At 36.9% G+C, this 23,286-nt stretch overlaps 1 long non-coding RNA gene across 1 annotated transcript; it reads right to left on the bottom strand.

Moving 5' to 3' along the window:
- Positions 1-3,119: 3,119 nt before the first annotated feature.
- LOC129229517 (uncharacterized) lies at positions 3,120-21,463 on the bottom strand. Its single transcript, XR_008581103.1, has 4 exons — positions 21,377-21,463; positions 8,264-8,427; positions 6,869-6,961; positions 3,120-3,281 (listed from the first exon to the last, which is right to left on the bottom strand). It is a non-coding gene; the product is annotated as an uncharacterized LOC129229517 (long non-coding RNA).
- Between the last annotated feature and the right edge of the window lie 1,823 nt (positions 21,464-23,286).

Here is a 23,286-nt window from a genome sequence, read left to right as displayed (position 1 = left end):
ACGACTACCTTAGTATATTATCATGTTTAAATCTTAATTAAAAAAAATATTGTCTCGTATTCGGAACCTTTTCTCTAAAGGTTGAAAATGAAAACTGACCAATTGTTAAGTATAGAAAGTATTATTCTGTGCTCATTAATTTCAGTGCTCAAAAATTTCAATGGCGCAGACTGCGCCATTGAAATTTTTAGGGGGTTGTTTTGACGGGTATTTTTTTCATTTTGGGGGAAGATTCTTGCTTTTGGGGGTCTTTACGATATTTAGCGGGGTGCGCCCTTGGGCCTTCAGGCTGGGGAGCAACCCTGCCATCATTCGCCATTTTCAAAGAACCAAAGCTATTAGTATGAAGTACATTTGCGAACACTGTTAAAAATTTTCCGGAAAATTTACAGTAATTGTTACTGGCATCCATGTTGCCAGTAACTATTACCGTAAAAATCAAATGTTACTGTAAAATTTTACGGTTTCCTCGGTAGGCCACAGCAACCAATTGGCGCTGGAATCACTTATTTCTCCGGTATAAATTACCGTAAAAATCGGCGATGCGTTAGCGATGCCATTTTACAGTAACAATTACCAGAAAATCTTCCTGAATTTTTAACAGTGAATGAGCATTACAAGTAATCAGTCGTCAAGTCTCAGTTAAAGTAAACTTTCCAGAAACTACTCGAGAAGCATCGTGCATCTTTGAGAGTTGAAATATACTCATTTCTAAAAGTTAAGCACGTATCGCCTCATTTTTTTTGCTGCAGCAAATTGCAGTGGCGAGTTTTCAGGTTGGGGGTCTTGTCGCGATGAATTTTCAGGAGTCGTATGACCCCCACATGGAGGAGCCTGCGGGGGGGGGGGGGGAGTACAACAGCAATAGGCGCTGGGGGGGGGAGAAAGTGACTCGCTATGAGAAAAGGGAGATGTATCTTATTTTTTGATGTAAATTTCACAAAACTTCTAGGAGGCTAACAGCTTCATTTGGCAAAAATGTGGCCTGTAAAAAAAATGCTGGGCCTTTGTCTATAAGTCTTAACCATAGAACTACAAACCGGGTTACATATCAACCCCAGGTAAACTGGGTTTTCAGCACTTATATTTTTTTCAAATCGTATTTTCACCAACTGAACCTCGATAAAATTGAATTTGTTCTTTACTGTTCTCTTTGGCATGAAAAAAAAAAAAAAAGAAAGAAAAGAAAATCATGTACTTATGAGTCAGAACAATTTTACGAGCAAAAAACTCAAGGGGGTAACTATTTACCCCGGTTTGTAGTCTCCAGGTTTAAAAAATGGGTTTGTAGTTCTAGGATTAAAAATACGAGTTTAAGAAGCAAGAACTTTTTCGGAGCTCCTATGTAGCCAATTGAAGAATGAAATTAGAAAACGCATTAAGTGCCAAAAAAAAAAAAAAAGTTTTTTCCGTCAAAATGAAGTAACTGCCAAGCATTTCGCTGTGGCAAACGATTTATTTGCCTATCCCCCTAAAAGCAGTTAAACGAACGTTGTTAGAGTTCGCCAGTGGAGCAAGAGTTAGCGCTTGTGCGGTGGAGAGCGTAGTTAGTGCCATTGAAGGTTACTGAAGGTTACTTATCTCGGTAGGTCCAAATATATAATGCAAAACGAGCTGATGTGTGCATCACATGACTTCCTTTTACTCCAATTTAATGTCATTTCCCCATTACTGGCAATTTTAATGTGATTCAATAGTTTACTTTCTAAATATCACCAACAGTGACCAAATCGAAATCAGATTAAAAAAAGTAAATTAATTTGAATTCTGAAATTTTGAATTCAAATTATGTTTTTCGCAATCACGAGTTGCGACAGGGCCCTACTCATTGGGGGCTATTGTTTCTAGAAACAGCTCCTGTCCCCCCAAGCCTACCCCTCCTCCTAGGCGGTTACATGTGTATAGTTGTGTGTGTGCGTGCAGGCGTGTGTGTATATGTAGGCACGCGTGCGTGCACGTGTAGGCTTGTGTGTGTACGTAGACCTGTGTGTATGCACGTAGGCGTCTGTGTATGTGTGTAAAGGCTTGTGTGTATGAGTATGTGTGTGTGCGTGTGCGTGTGTGCATATGTAGGCACGCGTGTGTACATGTGTAGGCTCGTGTGTGTGTGCGTAGACCTGTGTGTATGCACGTAGGCGTGTGTGTATGTGTGTAAACGCTTGTGTGTATGAGTGTGTGTGTGTAAGTGTGTATGTGTATGAGCGCGCATGTGTGTAGGACATGGACGCCTCCGACCAGGAGAAGCGGATATATTAGGACCGGAGCAGCCGCGCCGCGCCGCCTGCAGAGGCCAGTGGGCGGTGGTGCTGGTGTCCCTGGTCCAAGCTGAAAAAGGAACCAGACGCCATGGACGGTCAAATAAAAGCAATAAGCAATCGTGATTACTCAAAAAAAAAAAAACTTGACTACCAAAAGACTGACGATATATATCTCTAAGTGTCCGCCGAATTATAACACCACTTGAGTTTACATCGAAATTAACAATGATTTACCCCTAAAAAGGGGCAAAAGACTCCTTTAGAAACACCCGAATGCAACCAAATGGGAGGTGCACAACTAGACTCCACTAGGAGTCTACGTATCAAATTTCAACTTTCTAGGACTTACCGTTCTTGAGTTATGCGACACATACGCACATACATACATACGTACATACAGACGTCACTAGAAAATTCGTTGTAATTAACTCGGGAATCGTCATTATGGATATTTTGCGTTTGCGTGTCTATACGTTCTTAGGCACTTATCCACGTGTAGTCGAGTCGGGAAAAAAAACCTCAATATTCTTTGCGGGGTGAGTAAAATGGAAATCAAGGTTGATTTTTGAGTGAAAATTTTTTCGCGAATACAATACTTCCTTTTTTATAAAAGGAAGTAAAAATGGAAAACGCAGTAAGTGCCACGATTTGCCTGGAACCTTATTTTTGATGCCCTGTAAAATTTTGGATTTGGCAATTACTGCGTTTTCCATTTTTAGTCTTCAACTCATATTGGCTCCTGGAAATTAACATTATTCTTTCCATGCTTAGCTTTTGGCTTTAAACTTTTTAACTATAATGTGAAGGATGTGATTAGAACTGAAAGCAATAATTTGAAAGAAAAAATGAACTCACGACACTCCGGAGCGCTGCTGGACCACCTCTGATTGGACAGGCAAGTACTGACCGCTGGGCCTTTGAGCACGTATTCTGGACCACATCTGTACACAGCAGTCATTGGAGAATCTGGGGGAGACAATTGTACTTCCAAGGGCGGTTCAACAGGTGGAGGAGGCGAACAACCTGCGTAAATAATGAAAGAGTTGTGGAGTTAAAAATTCAAGTTGTTCCTACAAAGAATCCAATTAATGTGAAATCTACCAACAATGTGACTCAATAACAAAAGAGGCAGTGAGAAGCAAAGGGATGTAAGTGGACTTTTTCAAGTTTTGGATAAAACGCGTTTTAAGGTAACATCCTTGGTAGGCTTTCATTGATTTTTTATTCTAAATCTGAGCTACTAGTACCAGTGGCGTAACTAGACCCGACTTTCGGGGGGGGGGTTACTTCTTTTATATATATATATATATATATATATATATATATATATATATATATATATATATAATCGCTTGGAATTTTTTCCTTTTCTTTTTTTTCTTTCTCCTCTCTCTTCTTTTTCTCTTTTTTTTTTAAGAATAACTTTTCGGGGGGGGGGGTTTGTCCCCAAACCCCCCCCCTAGCTACGCCCCTGACTAGTACCATCTCTTGTCCCAAGAAAATTTTTAATTTTGTCACTTACATCCCTTTGCTTTTCACTGCCTCATATGGGAAATTAGAAAGCATCTTTTTCCTCCTAATGAACTACAAAATATTATTTTATGTGTTGAAGCGTGAGGAGAATGCAAAGAATATTAATTTTACATAGCGTGCAATATCGCAGTCCTCAAATCGATTTCATGATTAAAATTGTATACTGAAATATCTGCGAGGGTTAAAACTTAAGGGGTCTAAGGACCCTTAACCTTCAAAATTTTCAACTTTCTGGAAAAAAGTATATGTTATGCATAGTTTGATTCTGAATAATTTGATACCTTATTTATTACCATACGCAAAAAACTTTTCAAGTTATCGTAGAAATGCGTAAACATTCCCTCATTAGAGATTAATGTTTACAGCAGCTGTTTAATCCTCTTTTTCTCAGGTGCCGGTTTTTCGTTTTGCGCTCATGATATCTTCGAAAGTTTCTTATGTATTTTCATAAAACTTTTCATGAATGTTTGATTTATTTTTATGATCTGAACCTAAATTTTTACTAAAAATGAAAGTTAATATTAAAAAAAAAAAATACTTTCATTCAAAATTTTGGAAAATATTGATATTAACGTATAAAATTTCAAAAAATTTTAAATAATTAAAAAAAATATTTAGGTTCAGATCATAAAAATAAACCTGACAAACATGCATTAAAAGGTTTTTCGGAAATATGTAGGAAACTTTTAGGGATATCACGCACGCAAAACGAGAAACCTAAGAAAATGCAACCTGAGAAAAAGAGGCTTAAACAGCTGCTGTTAACATAAATCTCTATGGGGAAAGTATACGCATTTTGTTCGATAACTTGAAAAGTTTTTTTGCGCATAGTAATAAATGAAGTATCAAATTGCTCAGAATTAAATTAGGCATAACATATATTTTTTCCAGAAAGTCGAACATTTTGAAGGTTAAGGGTACTTAGATCGCTTAAGACTAAAGATCTTCTTTACTAACAAAATCAAGAAAAATCAGCTACACTACTATAGAAGTGTAGCACATGTCGACATTCAGCTGAGAAAAGACGCATATTATTTCTGAGTACTTAACCTTTTCTTTTTTTTTCTCTTGCTGTGTAAAATATTTTTTTTAAATTTCTAAGAGAAATTTCTCCAACGAAGTTACAATGCGTTCGCTCTCATGATTATCATAGGCTGCGTACGGGGTCACCCAGAAACGTACCGTGGTATTCCCATGAAAATGTACTCTAGTATTCAAGGGCAAAATTAACCTTCACCACCGGCCATATAACTACTAAATGGAAAAACGAAGATTATAAATCGCCTATTAGATAAACTCGATCACCACCTAAAATAATAAATGAATGACCTTAAAGTGTACACACAACCAATAAGTAATAGGCAAAATCTACCACCAAAATCAAGACACGGTCTTTATGACTAATTTATAAAAACTATATTAATAACATTAAATATTTCATTTCGGATTACTAATTTCAAGTAATTTATTAAAAGCATCATTAGCACTTAGTGCATAAAAAAGTGGCCATTATTCAAAACACCTTTTACTCTATGAAACTGAACCTTCTTTTGCGTTTTTTTTTTCCTTTGGATTCCATTATCCCATTTGAAAGAACAAAACATGTTCTGTCGGAAGGGTTAAAAAATGTTTCTTTACTCATAAATTTGCAAAACTTTCCGAGGGACCCTTCTGATTGTCATTGTTCTAATCGTAACGCGAGTTTTAATCTGATTCTTCCTAAAGGACAGTTTAAATCTTTTATCAACCAAGAAAGATTGCAGAGCGTCAGCGAGCAAGGGGCAAAGCGCCCAAGTATTAAAAAAGAAAAAAAAGGAAATTAATTTTAATTCTTAAATTTGGAATTCAAATTATGTTTTTCGCAATCACGAGAGGACCCTACTCAGGGGCGGCATTTCAGCATTTCATTTAGGTGGTCGAGTTTCTTAAATATGTATTACCACTGTGCGGTCCCAAACACACATTAGCTAACAGGAAGTGGTCATAAAATCGGTTTAATATGAATAAATATTAGTGTTTAGAAACAATTAAAATTTTGATTCATTTTCTAATAAGTTATCATACAAAACATCTCGATACTAGAGTTTTTATACCTTTTGGAAAAGTTTTAATGCATGATTTTTGGAATTCGGAAGTGCAGGGAATCGTGTTATTAATCTATCAGTGCCCAGTGTCGTGATGTTTTGCTAGTACAGCTAAATAGAAAAGATGGTGAAAAAGCTCATACAGTTTAACGCGTATGACCCCATTGTGCTTCGACAGCAATTCTCTAACCTCCTGAGACATAAAAAAAAATCTTTCTCTACTTGCTGAGCTGATTGGAATAGTTAAAAAATAATTTAAGTAACAAAGTTGTGTATGAAAACACTTTTTATATCTTGCTCTTTAAAATCACCCAGGCAACTTCAAAAATTGTGAGGGGTTTAGTTTTTCATCATTGAATAATCTAGACTCGTCGGCAATCTCAGCTTCAATGAGATGTCATCTGCCTCCAGCTGTGTTATTCACTATTCCAGACTGATGAGTCCATAACAAGGACAAAACTGCAGTCTCTGGAGGTGATAACTGGTCTTGTCGGTATATTGCTTGTAATTTTTCTTGCCTCATGCTAAAAATTTTACTCATAATTGAAACATTTTATTTTTTGTTTTCAAAATCCAATCCAGACAATATAGAGCCAACCATACAGAAAAATAATTATCATCAAATCTTGTGTTAATATCATTCGAAACTGAATATATTACTTCATACATAATAGGCGGGGAGCTTTTTGCTCACCAAGCAACCACTTCACTTTGAAAAGCTTCCCGCCAAACAAGATAAACAATTTAAAAGATCTATCCATATTTCTGAGAAGTTGAAGGTGGGAGGAGGTTCTAATGGAAGTAGCTGTGATGAAAAAGGAGAAGAGGGAGGATGATAGTTTGGCAGTTACTTGGCGGGCAAACTAGATATCATAACTTTTTATGGCTGAGGGTTTTTGGGTTTAGGATGCAGGTTTTCTTTTTTGTGCGGAAAAGGTTTTCTTGGCGGGGAAATTTTTACAACAGGGTTGTTTTTGATGAGATACCGCTTACCTCTTTTCTTCTCGCAGTTTCTGCCGTGATATCCATCTGGACAGGTGCACTTTCCATCTCGCTCGCATGTTCCCCCATTGATGCACTTGCAAGCTAAAAAAAGAGAAACAACGCTAATTTTAAAATTTTCCTCAATACAAGCTCGTATATTTTGAAAAAAAAAAAAAAAAAAGGTTTGATTGGTGTGGTATGTTTGAAATTAAGTAAGCAACATGTTTATACTACTAATCGCCAAGTCATTCTTCAAAAAAAAAAAAAAAAAAAAAAACTTTTCTCTGTTGAAAGAATCTAGAGAAGTAAAGCACAAATTTGCGATGAAAACTGCACGCACCTGTTTCGGAGTTTCGAAATCTTTTGCAGTTCAAGGAAATTGAGATATACAACAAAAATAGCAAAACCTAGTTTTAAAAACATTAGCCTAAATATTGCTCTGATTTCCAGAAAAAAAAAACAAGAGAATAAAGCCGTTGCCTCCGTAGTACTAAGTTAGCATTATAGGGCCATCTGTAGCGTTAGCCTTCGTGGCTACATCCTCCAGGGGAATCTTCTAGTCCGCTACACCTATGGTTCATGACCACTTATGACTCTAGGTCTAGGTGAGATGGATCCAAATATAAGACCTACCCCTATGTGCTTACTTAATTTATCACCCAAAAATCGCAGTGTAGATACACATTTAGCCTAAGGTCAATAGTGGGTAACGGTAGGAATTTAGCAGTTTCCAGGGCGCTCCACGATGACGCCCCACCAATACGGACGGCCTAACGAAGGGGTGTTCATTCACTGGTCGGTCCAACCAACATCCTCGTAATCTTAAATGCCTATCACGTTTGCCTCAAGAAGTGAACTTCTGTTCGGAGGACAACGCTTCCCAGCAGCAATCCAACGATTGCCCCCCCCCCCTTAATACTAAATGTCTATTGTATTTGTCTCAAAAAGTAAACTTCCGTTCGGAGGACAGCTCTACCCAGCAGCAATCCAACGATTGCCCCCCCCCCCTTAATACTAAATGTTTATCGCATTTGCCTGAAAAAGTGAACTACCCATATACAGTAATAAGTCGGAGAACAACGCTACCCAGCGGCCACCAACGAAGGCGTTGCTATGGCGATGGATCCAAATATTTCAAGTTAAATCGTCAATTAATTAAATTCCAAATTTAAATTCAGAAATTAACCAAATGCTAATTTCTCCGCTATTTATTTCTGATATCTCCAATAGATGGCAGTGATCTCCGAACAGGTTTGTTTATGTTAACAGCGAGAAAGTGGTAGGCATTTATTATTACGGGGGCATTGATCTAACCTACTTCTACTTTTTTTTTTTCCAACAGTTTCTTCATATTGCTTCGTGTGTTTTGCCGATCACGGTCAGTTTGTCGTTTTCTCCACTTACCATTCTCACACCATCTTCCAAATTTTCCATCCGGGCATGTTGCACATTCATTGCCTCCATCCGAATGGCACTGAAGGCAAGCACTATACCTGGGACAAATATCCTCTGGACTCACGTCGTTACATGGCTTGCACTTGATTTTCCATCGTTGCGCTCGGTTGCATCTGAAGAAGAACAAGTTAGTGCGTATAAATCTCACTAAAATAACACACTAGGTACAGTAGCGGATTTAAGGGGGGGGGGGCACAGGGGGCACGTGCCCCCCCCCCAAAAAGGATTAATTAATTTCACTATTTTATTTATTACTTTTTAACTGACCTTTCCTTTGCACTTTTTTTACGTAGCTAATTAAAAAGAATACAAAAAACACACACACACACAGCATATTTTGAATAAAAGCATTTTTGTTTGCTAAAGAAGTATTACTGGAGTCAAAGGCCCAGAGTTGCAGAATACATTTAACTCATTGACTTCAAATTCAAGAAACCGCATTATCGCGATTCGTCCATTAATTCTTCTTTGATGAAATCAATAATTAACATTTTTTTAAAATGTGTAGGCGCACCTTAAAGAGTCATTTTGACCTAAGAACCTATTTGCGAAATAATAGATTTCTTTTTCAGCTAATAAAAGATGCAAAAGGAAAGAAATCATGTAGTAGTTTCTTAGAAAACAATGATTTTCAATAGAAATGGCATGTAGTATCAATATGTTACCTCAACTGTATCATGGCTTTAAGAACAAATCAGCAATTGTTTTGAAATTCACACAGAAATAGTTTCTGAATTCTTCAGCGAAACTTATATATGTTATGAAGTTATGATTAAATTAATTTTAAAAAAACTCAAAAGAGGTATGGGTTTATTTAATTATCTTGCCCTCATGTTATAATCATTACGACAATGTTCCTAGGTAAAGCCACTCATTGTCTAGCATTTTGGTGACCTATGATTTTATGCAACCTATGGTAAAATTAATAAAACAGGGAAGCATCGAGGACTCTCTACTAAAACGTTTCGACGTTGAACTATTAAAAAACGCTAGTTGGGGTTATATTGGGTTTAGTATTTAAATGGCTTGAAACGTTAAAGATGTATTCCGTCCACATTCAAAGTGTATTAGTGCATAATATTCATGTACTTAGAAGTAGATTCATTGACCTTAAGGAATCCTTAAAAAAATAAATAATAATAAATAAATAAAAAAACACGCACAATTTAAAAATAAAGTCGTCAAAACTTTGTTATGAAACATCGAAGGTGGTGGGGGGGGGGGTATTAAATTTCCTGTGCCCCCTCCAAAAGATTTTTCTGTGTCCGCCCCTGACTAGGTAACACACAAGTTGTGCAAATTGTCGATGAAAATTTTTATCGGTAACAGACTGACATTCACTGAGCAAATTAACACGTATTTTGAAACGTTCAAATAAAGAAATAAATAAAAGAAATGTCTTGTCCTTTGGGGTAGTGAAGAAGAGAAGATAAACACGAAAAGTTACATCCTCATATACATAATAGCGAATGATCGAGTAACGCTGACGTCCTCAACAATGAAACTCGCGCCGCGGCATGATAATTTGATAATATGTTTTGGTAACGTTTGATATGCAGGGAAATGATTTATTTTGATAGGGTTGAGCTGGTTCCAGTTACTTAACTGTTTTACTGGTAAGACTGTGTCATTTTAGGGGAATGAAAAAACGGAAAAGTGTGCAACCATTAACGCCATCTATTGGAGCTTAGGGTTAATCCTCTGGAGTTAGAGTTAAAATGTCAACTATCAAAATATCACCAAACACGCAATGGCTTCGTTCAAATGTAGAAGCAATGTTTAAGAGACTATATAAAAAGTTAGATTTCGTATTTTTTCACTATTTTTTTTCCAATTTTTTTATATCTTAACTCAGCATCTCCTTTTGACCATTTTTGCAATTGAAAATATGCATCTAGGATTAAAGATTGCGAAAACAGAGGTCTTTCAGGTTAAACGAGAAACGCTTACAGTGGCACAACGAGGGTTTTGGGGGTAGAAACACGCCCTAGAGACCTTAGTTTTAACATTATTGCCAATCCTAATACAGTAGTTTTTCATATTCAAGGACTGTTTTCCCTATATATTAAAGAAAAAAGTAACGTCAAATAAATTGTGCAATTCTGTCTGCCGGGTCTGCATCCAAGAGATGCCACAGCACCTACAGCCTTGAAATTTGGTGCCCTTCGTCTTCGAGCCCCAGGGACTTGCACCTGCGGGTTTTTTTTTTTTACATCGAAAGGATGAAAACTTTCCCACAATCCTTAATATCCTATGTCATTCGAAAAGTCCTAGGCTCAACTCAATTCAAGCCCGGAGCTAAAAAGCAAAATATTACTAGAGACCACGAATTTAAAACCGACTTTTACAAAACAGCTGTTTTACTATATTCAGGCTATGGTAACGGCACCAGTTACAGACATGCTTATGACATCGCTCTCAGGTTAACTGAAATTACTGAGCCTTTTCATGTATTTAGACTTTTAAGACTATTTTTCTATCATGCAACGACATCTCATCTAACGTTTGGTTGCTTTTGGGTCCCCTGAATTAGTTAATTCTATTTTAATTTGCTTATTTTCGAAAAAAGGTCCGACCCCCCAGTAACAGACACCTACAATTCTGATGATATTCAGTAACAGATAGGATGAGAAAAGGTTGAGTAATGTACAACGTTCACTTTTTCTCTTCAATATGTGCAAATGTTCTTTATTTTTAGATCTAAAGCCTTATTAAATTCAAATGAACATGAAACACCACCTGACCTCGTTTTGCCTGTTTACAACCTTCCATTATAAATACCAACTGGCTCATGATATTCGCTCTGATAACACTAGATGAATCTTCACCGTATTCATGAGTCTCAGCAACATCAGTTTTCCCCGCCTAAAATTCTTATTATTTTAATCCAAACTTACGACTGTGTGTTACTCACCTTTGTATGTTACTGGTGCCGTTACTCTATTTCCATTAAGCTGTGAAATTCGGTACAGTTTAATTTGGACTCGAGGCGCTCTACGGGAGGTGTGCTTTTCGAAGCGTTTTTTAAAAAATAATTTTGTTACACGTATTTTCATCTTATTGTCTTCGGGTTGGAGTGTGATTTTAGTATTTCTCTAATATTATTGAGCTCTTTACTGAAACTCTATTTTCTACTAGAAGGTGAACGCGATTTATATTTTGCTCTAACCGTGACGTGTACTTCAAACTGATTCTTCTAAAAAGGCACTTTTAATCTTCACGAGCCAAATAAGACTGCGATGCAATCTTCGAAGATTGGTGAGCGGCAGCGAGCAGGGCCGGAGCCCCCTAGTGATTAAAAAAACAAATAAAAACAGCCAGATGGTAATTCTGGCTGCACTAATGTCAGGGGCGTGCACAGGGGGGGGGGGGGACACCTGTTGGCCCGGGCCCGAGCCTGAAGGGGCCCAATATTTTTAAAATAGAGTAGTAAACCTTATTGAAGGGGGCCCGGAAAAACCATTTGTGACGGGCCTCAAAATTTCTGTGTATACCTGACTAGTGTATATTTGTGCGTGTAGTAGTTGGTGAATAATATGCACTATAAATGGATTCAAATGTAATATTATTTTTAACTAGACGTGAATCTATTGCTAACAAATAATGTATTAAGACTTTTAATTGATGGAGTATTGATTGTTAGTACCAATTGGAAGCAATCAGCATTAATTGTTAGTATTAATTTTAAGAACATGCACGTCAAACGTAATACCGTACTTACATAGGAATTGGCACCAATATTGGTTTCTCTTCCCTGCCGCACAAACAAGTGGCATTAGCTGTCTCTGGGCACTTGCCTCCCACTAAACCAATTTTCGACAAGTCAATGCCGATGCCGACAAAGCCATCTTTCATGAAAATGTGTCCGTCGACGGCTGCCAAGAAAATCAGGGCGATGCAACCTGGGTAATACATAAAAATCGCCCGTCAAAATTTTGTTTTCTTTCCTGCCTGCTACATTATTAAGAGAGATCAATTACTTTTTTCGCTCAGAAAGGAAACAATTAACAAGTTTAGACAACTGGATGTGTGCAAAAAAAATATATATATATAATTTGAGTTTTGACATCTTAAGTACTCCTATTAAATAGATGATGCCTATTAAATAATACTTCATTTCCTTGCACGCCTATTAAATAATACTTCATTCCTTTCATGCCTATTAAATAATACTTCATTTCCTTGCACGCCTATTAAATAATACTTCATTCCTTTCATGCCTATTAAATAATACTCCATTCCCTTGCACGCCTATTAAATGATACTCCAATCCTTTGCACGCCTACTAAAAATAATACTCCATTCCCTTGCACGCCTATTAAATAACACTTCACTCCTTGCACGCCTATTAAATAAAACTCCATTTCTTGCATGCCTATTAAATAATCTAGGGATGCTCGACTGATGGGGGGGGGGGGGGGGGGGGGGGGTGGACATGGCGCAGGCTGCGCCATTGAAATTTTAGAGGGGGGTGTTGTGAGGGGTATTTTTTTACTTTCGGGGGGTTGTTTCATGGGGGGGGGGTCTTTGCGATATTTATGGGGAAGTGCGTCTTTCCTTTTAGGGGGCACCTTTGTATAATCGATGCCTATTAAATAATACTCCATTCCTTGCACACTTATTAAATAATTGATGCCTATTAAGTAATACACCATTCCTTGCACGCATTTTAAATAATCGATGCCTATTAATTAATACTTCATTCCTTGCACGCCTATTAAATAATCGTAACTCAAAAAAAAAAAAAAAATGGGGGCGTGTACTCACCTATACTCGCGTTAGAAGTAATACTTTTTAAATTCCTATTTTTTAAACTTTCCCCTTCACTTGTAAAATCTGTTTTTTTACTAAAAGCAAAACTTACAAATTTAGAAAAATTCAATTTTTTTTTTTTTTTTGAGCAATTACAAACTGCTTATTATGCTTCACTAGACCGAGGTTAATGGTGCTCTGATTTTTCAGGTCGTCATGACGTCAGGGATAAGTCTAGCTCGTTGTTTTAATATTTATTAAAAGGAAAAATTTTAGTGGTCATGGTTACAAATCGTGCGCGTTCATTCAAGGTTTGACAATAGCAGAAATCACTCCTGGGCGGGACACACTATCCTACTCATACACGCCTCCACACACACACGCAGACACATATGCGTGTGCACACGCACACATGTCTACACACACACACACACACACACACACACACACACACACATCTAAGCAACCTACGCACATGATTGCACACACACACGCAAGGTCAACGAGAGGCCATGTCAGCCTAGTAGGAAACTAGGAGCCCGGCTCAGAGTTGGAGTTGTATAGGTTTTAAAAACTTCAGTGGGGAGGGGTCCGGCGACCAAACTGACACGGGGCCCGCCTTGGCTCTCGACAGCCCTGCATACAAGTTTGCATACACAAGACCCAACGAGAGGGTGCTATAGTAACTCGTGATTGTGAAAAATATGATTTGAATTCAAATTGTCAAAAATTCAAATTAATCTCTTTTTTTTTGTTTTTTTTTGTTTGTGCGTCTGAGATCTGGAAGAAACACAAATGTCATAAATAGTGCCTCAGAGTTGGAAGATAATAATTTTAAATACTTGCTCCCCTTGCTGGTTCCAAACCAATGTAGAAAAAACTGTTTTACAGATATTCATTTCACAAACATTGAAAATTCGATATTCGTTCAACAGAAGTTTCGCTAAACCGCCAAACTGACAATGGATTCAGCATTTATTTTTCATTGTCCTATTTTTCGCCAATTTGGCGTCATATCACCAAAGTGGTCGCGTATTTGTGATTTTACTTAGTCTGCATTGAAACTAACTTTAATTTGTCACAAAAAAATTTAAAAAGGCTTTTGGACCATACGATTGAAGCCGAAAGTTGAGGCGCTCTAGTTGGAAACTAAACAGATCCCATGCAACGAAATTTCTACGCTCTACTGTACCGTTTTTTAGCAATGTAAAATACGCATATACAGACGTTACGGAAAAAGCGGTAATAGCTGGGGGGGGGGAGACGAAAATGGATTTTTCAACTGCGCATATGTTTACATACACTTTGACGCAGGGCCGCAGAGAGGCAAGGCTGGTCCCTTGTCAGTTATGTCACCGGGTCCCTCCCACCCGCCAAAAAAGAAAAGAAAAGGGGGAAAGAAGAAAAAAGGGGGAAAAGAAGAAAAAAAAGGGGGGGGAATCTATACTGCTTACTAGAAAACAATTAACTCTATTTTAAGTGTCACAACAGTAAATTTCAAAAGAGTATACTTTACTTAATGTTTACGTTTTCTCTTATTCGGAAACCCTCGTCCCACCCCCCTTTTTCTTAATTTCTTTTTTTTCATTTTTTCTTTCTTCCCTTCTTTTTTTTTTCTTTTTTTGCGTCATTTCCGCCGGGCCCCTACTTTTCGACTAGGCTGATATGGCCTCTCGTCGGGCCTGCTGGGACTCCCCAAACTTAAATTTCGGGGGGGGGGGGGGGAGGAAATTTCCAATTCGCCAAATAGAACTTTAAATTTTGTCTCATGATAAAATACGCGTAAGCACACATAAGTAAACCTAACGAAGAAGAGCATTCGGGCATTCAAGAATTATGACCCCACGTTACTTAATCTTTAAGTTGACCCCGACAAATTATGACCTTAAATGCGTCGAATCGTCTGACAAAATTTGTAGATAAAAGGAATTTTCGGGAGGTCAAAGGGACCTCCCATCGGAGCGCTGCCCCTGTATGTACATATTTAAATAGGCACGAGCTGAAGAAACGAGTCAACTTTATTCGATGTTGAGTTAAACGGAAATTTAGGCTGTTGTAATTAGTATATTTTTTCGTGATTAACCTAACTCCCATCGCTTCGAACACAAGAACAAAATTAAAATAAACAAAAATGTATAGACTAGAATCAGTAAGGACTAGTACGGACTAGTACTGAGAATGAGTATGGGAAAAGGTCAATAATTGGAATATGCACAGGAAGGAACGATTAAAGAAATCAATTTGGACATACCAATTCCTATGTAAAAGTCGTGCGAAGAGAATGCCATCATCGAACTTGTCTAGAACATTGCAAAAGCTAATTCCCATTTCCTTTTAGGCAATCATCATTTCCGTGCTTTCCGGATCTCAATTTCGGTATCGATATCAAGAAGGCCATAGATTGGAAGTTACATAAATACATCACTAGAAGTAAACAACCAGTTAAAATCCTTTTCTCATAAAGGCGGGAATGTAATATGGTTTTCCTTTTCTTTCCTCACTTCTTTAAAAAAAAAAAAAAAAGCACACGCACTCACACACTTAAGAGAATTTTCAAAAATTTGTTGGAAAAATCCGCCGCCCAAAATGACACCAATTGAATTTCTTTTGTTTCCCACTGCCTCAAATAATTAATGTGATAGTCTCTTTGAAGTAAGAACCTGGGCCCCCTCCGAAACAGAATCCTGGCTATTCCAATGCAGACTATTGATGAAAAACCAGGGGATCCACTAGAAAAGTGAGCATTCCAAAGGGTTCCACCAATCAAAGAAATTAAGAAACGCTGCTCAAAACCGCTCGAGATGAGTTTGGGCCCGCCCGAGCCCGAAAATTTGTAACCGAGCCCGCTCGAGCTCGAGTGATATTGTCCCGGACCAAAATCCGAGCCCGCCCGAGCTTGGCGTGTATTGGCGGGGTAATTTTCTTGTATCAAAAACCGATGAGCCTTCTACAGTCTGACATGATCTCTCTGTTAATGAAAAATGTTACGTTAAATGTTCTTCATTAACAGAAGTTTCTAAATTTTCTTAAAATGCCCCACTTCAAATGCATTACTGTCTGACGTATTGAAATAGTAATCGCAAAAAAAAAACACTATAAATAAGCGTTAACTAATTTATTATTTTTTTTTTGGGGGGGGGGTGAATTTGACATTGATTGAACTGATTTAAATGTTCCTTTCATTTTCTCACAGTAGGAAAAGGTTTATTTGCTTTGAATTTGTATGGAGATTGGCGAGAGCAAGCCGGGGTCCACACTTAGGGTGGACATTTCTTCTTATTATTGTGTTTTTATCGTTGAATCTCGATATGAATTTTTGAAGGAAGAAAACGTGGCCGGGCAGAGTAGGTTTTCGTGTACACGGAGCAATCTGTAATATCCCTTTTTCCACTTACCGTTTTATCTTTACCCGGATTTGAGAATCTAACTGCCCACATCTGCAGGAAAAATGAGTGTCCGAGCACAGACCAAGATCTATTCCTTTTTTAGAGTCGCAAAAATGAAGCAGAGTTCCCACCAGAAACACTGTTGAAGAAAAGCAACCCTTTAGAAAATAGGATGCAAGGCCTGGTGTATCGGAAGGAAAAACATTCGAACTTAACAGTCTAAATAAAATTAAATAGAAAAATGGGGGGGTACTTATTATCAGTGGCGCATCTAGAAAAAAATTTCTGGGAATGGTTTCCAAAATCAAAAATTGCTGCAATCATTCGCATTCTTGTATAATTTGATTAAATATTCAGTATATTTAATCAACGATTTTCTATAAATTATGAAATCATTTATAATACTCGCTCAAAAATACTTATCGTATTGATTTCACTATGACTTAAAAACGAGAACAGTGGGGAAAAGCTCATTAATTTTACTTTCATCTTATAATATCTTTTGTGGGTTTTTTCGCGCGAGATCATTTAAAACTTCCTCTTCAAACACATTAGCGTCTTCATGAATGTCAAACTAGCTAATAGCGGTTTTGGCCTTACGATGAGAATTATGAAGGGGCTTCAGAAAATCTGATGTGGTAGGCTTTCTTTTTCTAGATTCGCCTAAACAAATGACTATTATATCCTGGAACGCTTTATTGAGACCTTTTTTAAGTCTCTTGTTACCTGTAGGGCAGGTGGGGGGGGGGGAACTCCTCAGTAAATATTACTTTTTTATTTTAAGAACTGAAAAGTAATTTGCGCCTGCTTCCCGATCATTAAAAGCAGTAAGTTTATTTGTTGAAATTTATCACACTTGGAAAAGTTTAAATTGTGTTTTTTTCTTGTTTTTTACGGGGGAAATGAATGAGTTCGAGTTCTGTGAGGACTTTTGACCACAAAGCCTCTACCATGGCCGTGCCACTGCTTATTATCAATATAACTTTTCGATGAGTGTGAAAGAAGAATCCATTACAAACTGAATTCCTTGTAGGCAATCGTAGTAATATTAAATCAAATTCTAGAACAGCCAGAAAGAGAAAAATCGTATAGGCATTTATTTTTTGAAACAGTTAATATTTTTAAAAGTTACGCGAGGAAAAAAAAAATTAAGCTGTCTCCGATTAGTCACCCTAAGTTTAAACTTAAAATTAAATGCTGTGGAGTGTCCAATCGACGATGTCCCTTGTTTTGTGTCCAGTTAAAATATTTGCAATAAGGAAAACTTTGTTATACATAGTTTTGGCATTTTTGCGGTCATGTAAGTAAATGCAACAAACTTTTTAGTTTTTGCTATAAGTTCAAACTTCAAAAGTATTAATTGTATCTTTCAATTACAGTGAGGTAACATTTATTTTGAAATTGCGAGAACTATGCTATTTTTTATATTGTTAATGAAACATTTAAAAGGAAAGGCAATTGATCTTTTCAGAAAATAACAAATATTGAGTATTTGCATTTATTTCACCTCAAATATTTCGTTATTTTACATTACTTTGCCCTTCTTGATGTTAAATTTTCATTTAAAAAAAAGGACAAAACATTATTCATGCATTTACACAGAAATTAGCAACTTTCTTCAAAAATGATTTTTTTGAGGGGCGGGGCGAAGGGGAGGTCAACTACAAACAGAATGTTAAAACGGAAAATATATTGAAAACCGTTTAACACTCTGATAAAAAATTTCTTTGAAAAATGGAAACATTCCACTGTAGAAAGACTTCGTTGTAAGAAGACTCTATTCTATTAAACACAATGCAAACAAAAAAAAAAATCGTTTTTCCGGACTAAATTGGGACCAAAGGTGACTCGGATAAGACAAACATTAAGCACAGTACTGGATATACCATTTTTCCGCACCGGGGCAAAAGCTTGAAACTGCCGCTTGCGAACCTATCTCTCTCTCTCTCTCTCTCTCTCTCTCTTTCATCAAGTTTTTATTTTTATCTAATTTCAACGAAAAAAGCACAGAAAAGCAGGAAAATCCCCCCTCCCCAAGAAGTTGCCATCCGAGGCAAAGGCACCGGCTTGCTCCCCCTTAGATCCGGCCCTGATAAAGCAAAATATGCTTAAAAGGGCAGATTTACCGTTTACTGCGATAAGAAAAAAAACATGTTTTGAAGCAAAATTACGCTGAATTGTCTACAAGAAATTCAAAAAATTTTAAATAGTAGTTTTTAACATGTTCGTTTTACAGAAGAATTGGTCCACTGCCTTTTGTTTCAAACACAAGTGACGTTTGAATAAAGCACGATCAAGGAAGCGCTTTATCGTTATCAGATCACAATAAAAAGCGAACGTTTGGCGTACTTATTTTGACGATTTTCTTTACTAATAATAAAGCTGATAAAGTCTCTCTGTCTGGATGTCTGGATCTCTGTGACGCGCATAGCGCCTAGACTGTTCGGCCGATTTTCATGAAATTTTTCACAAAGTTAGTTTGTAGCATGGGGGTGTGCACCTAGAAGCGATTTTTCGAAAATTCGATGTGGTTCTTTTTCTATTCCAATTTTAAGAACAAAATTTTCATAAGATGGGCGAGTAAATTACGAAATTATCATAACGTGGAACCGTAACATGGGCATAAGCCAATTGGCGAGATACGAAATTATCATAACGTGGAACCGTAACATGAGTACAAGCCAATTGGCGAGAAAAATTCACCATACATTATTTGTAAATATACAGGCGAACCAAAAGACCTTTTAATTTTTCTATTACGGGCAAAGCTGTGCAGGTGCCACTAGTGTTATCATAAAGTAAAATTATTTTATTCATGTGAACAAAATATTTTTAAAAGGCTACTTTTTTTTTGTATTGCCCGAAGAACCGGATAAACAAGGGCTGAATAAAGAGGTCATTATGGTGAAAAGACAGGATTTCTCAAACTGGGTGTCGCGGCACCCAGGGGTGCCACAAAAAGAACCTCATCAATCCAGGTAGTTCGAATGAATAACAGTACGGATTAACCAAAATAATCTAAAAATTGAGCCTATGTGCATAAAAAAAACTAACCTCTACACAGTAAAAATTGTATTTTGAATTCAAAAGAATGAAATATAAACTGAGCATAAGAGAAAAATACAAAAATTCAAAATATAGCCACAAAAATACATTATTGAGCTTACTCGTCTTTTATTAACCCCCGACACACAAAGGAAGGGGGTTATAAGTTTGACGTGTCTGTGTATATGTGTGTCTGTCTGTGGCACTCTAGCGCCTAAACGGATGGACCGATTTTGAAAAAAAAAAAAAAAATGTTCGAAAGGAGAGTTGATCGAGAGTGTTGTTAACTAGGTTGCATCTTTGGATGACATTAATTAACGAAGATATTAATTAAAAACCTCTGAAAAGTTTTCCGCGATTTTTGCAGTGAAAACCTAGTTAAATTTTTTAAAATTTAATACCAAAATAAAGAGAATTTTTTTCCGCGTCTGATAGAATGTGTTTGGAACTTCCATGCTTCATAGAATTCGAATTATAACGTTTTTTTTGAAGCAGATTTTTATAACGGTAAAGCCTTTATTCACGCGACTGATAACTGAATTCATTGTTGGCCGACAAGGAAAGAAAACGAAATGATTAAAAATTTTTATCTGTTTCCTGTTTCTATTTGTTCGCAAATAAAGTAATTGAAATTGATTTTTAATAGTATAATGCTTTTAAAAGGATTTTCAATTTTCCCTCTTGATTCTACAGTTGCGACTCAGCCGGGATTTTTTAAAATTTTTAATTTTAGCGTTGTTTACACAGTACTGACTGTCCGGATGAAGCAAAGTCCGGTTTAATAGGGTACGGATTAATGAAGGTTCACTGTGTATCTATACCAGGGTTCTCTAAGTGGGTGCCGCGGCACCCTGGGGTTCCACAGGGAGATGCAAATGGGAGCCCCGAACTGTTCATTGAGTCAGTATATAATAATACAATAGGATGGGTTAGGGTGCCATGAGAAAATTTTAATTCTTCAAAGGGTGCCGCGAATCGAAAAAGTTTGGGAACCCCAGATCTATCTTTATCTTTACTAATAATAAAGCTGAAAGTCTCTCTGTCCGGAGGATGACTGGATGTCTGGATGTCTGTAGGATGTCTGTGACGCGCATAGCGCCTAAACCGTTCGGCCGATTTTCATGAAATTTGGCACACAGTTAGTATGTAGCATGGGGGTGTGCACCTCGAATCGATTTTTCAAAAATTCGATGTGGTTCTTTTTCTATTCCAATTTCAAGAAAAAAAACTATCATAAATTACGAAATTATCATAACGTGGAACCATACATTATTTTTAAATATACAAGCGAACCAAAAGACCTTTGATTTTTCTATTACGGGCGAAGTCGTGCGGGTGCCACTAGTTAATAATAAAGCTGAAAGTCTGTGTCTCTGGATGTCTGTTACGTGCATAACGCCTAGACCGTTCGACCGATTTTCATAAAATTTGGCACATAATTAGTTCGTAGCATAGGGGTCAGCACCTCGAAGCGATTTTTCGAAAATTTAATTTTGTTCTTTTTCTATTCGAGCTTTAAGAACATTTTACCGAGTAAATTATCATAACGTGGACGAATAAATTACCAAATAATCATAACGTGGAACCGTAACATGAGCGAGCAAATTAACGTAACAAATTGGCGAGAGATTCATCATCCATTATTTGTAAATATACAGGCGAACCAAATGACCTTTTAATTTTCTACTACGGGCAAAGCGCTGCGGGTGCTAGTACAATATAAAACTCTAATTCTTTAAAGGGTGCCCCGAATCGGGAAAGTTTGGGAACCCCCGTTATAAAACGATCTCCAATGCTCATTAGGAAATTGATCCTTCACCATTTTTACCACCAAATATTTTTAAAAGAGTGAAAAAAAAATGTCCATAGTATTACTTACCGAAGACGAACCGATTCGGCCGCATGCTGCTGACTGCCAACAACAAATAAAGAAAAACAAATTAAACAAATCAGATACGAAGCTTCCTGCAATCATCCCAAGAATCGAGATTTATCAAAGCGGATGAAGTGTTCCTCGAAAAGCAAAACAAGAACTTTCACTTGTTGCCTCGGACGGGCGGCACAAAATCTTGTTCTGACTCAAGGTCAAGATGGGTAGTAATGAGTTTCGAAAGGTCTTTTTAAATTGCTGTTAAGAAACGCGAAATGTAATCGAAACCTGTTTTTCACAGGGAATTCCAGAATGTGCTTTATGATTCTAGTTGGATACTTTCGCAAAAAACTTCGGGATGTCTCTGAGTTATTGCGACGTGGTGGAGCATGGAGCTCAACTTATGCGTTCCATCAAACTTAACAATCACACCTTGTTCCTTTCGTTCGACCCTATTGAATAGCTAGTCAAATTTACACACACAAAAAAAACGGCAATTCTTGTTGCGAAGTATACTTCTAAAGCTTAAAAAACCGCTTGTAATTAACTAATTTACTAACGTTTTAGTTATCGTTCATTTAATTATATTTTGAATTGAGCGGTAATGCCCGACATGGTAGGGTAATTAAAGTCACAACGGTATAGTACTTGTGTGCAGGGCTTTGGAGTCGGAAGAAACATGGCGGACTCCGACTCCTAGATTTTAGAACATCCGACTCCGACTCCAACTCCAGATTTTTTATTTATTTATTTATTATTTTTTTTCCAAATTTCCCCCTCATGGGAAGAGGGAAAAACCCCTAAACAGAGATTGAAATAATAATTCTCTTTTATGAAATGTTCGCTTTGTATTTTATTGTAAACTTAAAATGCAAACAACGTAAGAAGTTCAATTTAAAAATCAAATTATCCAATAGTTGCGATTTCTGAAGTGAGATTACTTAAAGTTCCCATGTAAAGAAAAAAGAAAAAAAAAGGATTAATTTGCTCTCCTTTAATGTTTAACAAAAATATTTTGATCAAATCCTGTGGTTTCAATTTTTCAAAGCTATAACTTGAAAGAAAAAAAAACCTTTTTTTTTGAGAGGGGGTGGTCCCGAAGTACCCCCCCCCCCCACCCGGGTGAAAACTCATCTGGTGGTTGACACCTCAACTTAATTTCAGAGTCTAGAAATTGAAAAACTTTAATTCTGAAAAATTTCTCCAATAATAAATCTTAAATTTCATCTTAAATATTTCAACGAAAACATTGCATTTTATTGCGGGGAGAGGCCGGGTACATGTACGTCTGAAGCAAATTTTACACAAAATGCGGCGGTATACAGCTTTGTTCGAATAGCTTTTACTACACCTACCATTTCGTGGCTCAATTTTAATTTTACTTTTATTGGCAGCTTTAGAATTAACCTTAATAAGAAGATTTTAGGATTAACTATAATTATTGAGTGTTGAAACCAATAAATCATTTACTGATTTTATTTTGTCCTTTTTACTGAGAATCAAGCTTTCTTAGATAAAGTCTTGAGATTTAAAAAAACATTTATATTTTATCGAATCTTCTGGATTTGCGCTTTCGTGCTAACTTACTTGAATTTACCAAGCACCGTCAGAAGTTTCCCGACTTGCTCAAGCGATACATTCCTTTTACTATTTTATAACTAAGATCGAGGTAAAAAAATATATTATTACTTTTATATGCAAGGGATTACTTAGAAAATATTAGGCAACAAAAATGTTTGCTGACAGTAGCTATCAGTTAAAAAAAGTTAAAAAATAAGCAAACGAGGAGACTGCGGCGGCGTAAGGTAGCTGTTACAGAAAGTTCGATAAGCAATCAAGCCAGCTGGTTGCCACAATGAGTTATTTGCTAATTAGTAGAACTTTATACATGTAATCAAATTAAAATTGGTAGTCAAGTT

This window comes from Uloborus diversus, chromosome 9 (genome assembly GCF_026930045.1).
Source record: "Uloborus diversus isolate 005 chromosome 9, Udiv.v.3.1, whole genome shotgun sequence".
Taxonomy (NCBI): domain Eukaryota; kingdom Metazoa; phylum Arthropoda; class Arachnida; order Araneae; family Uloboridae; genus Uloborus; species Uloborus diversus.
This window is presented reverse-complemented; position numbering and strand designations above follow the sequence as displayed.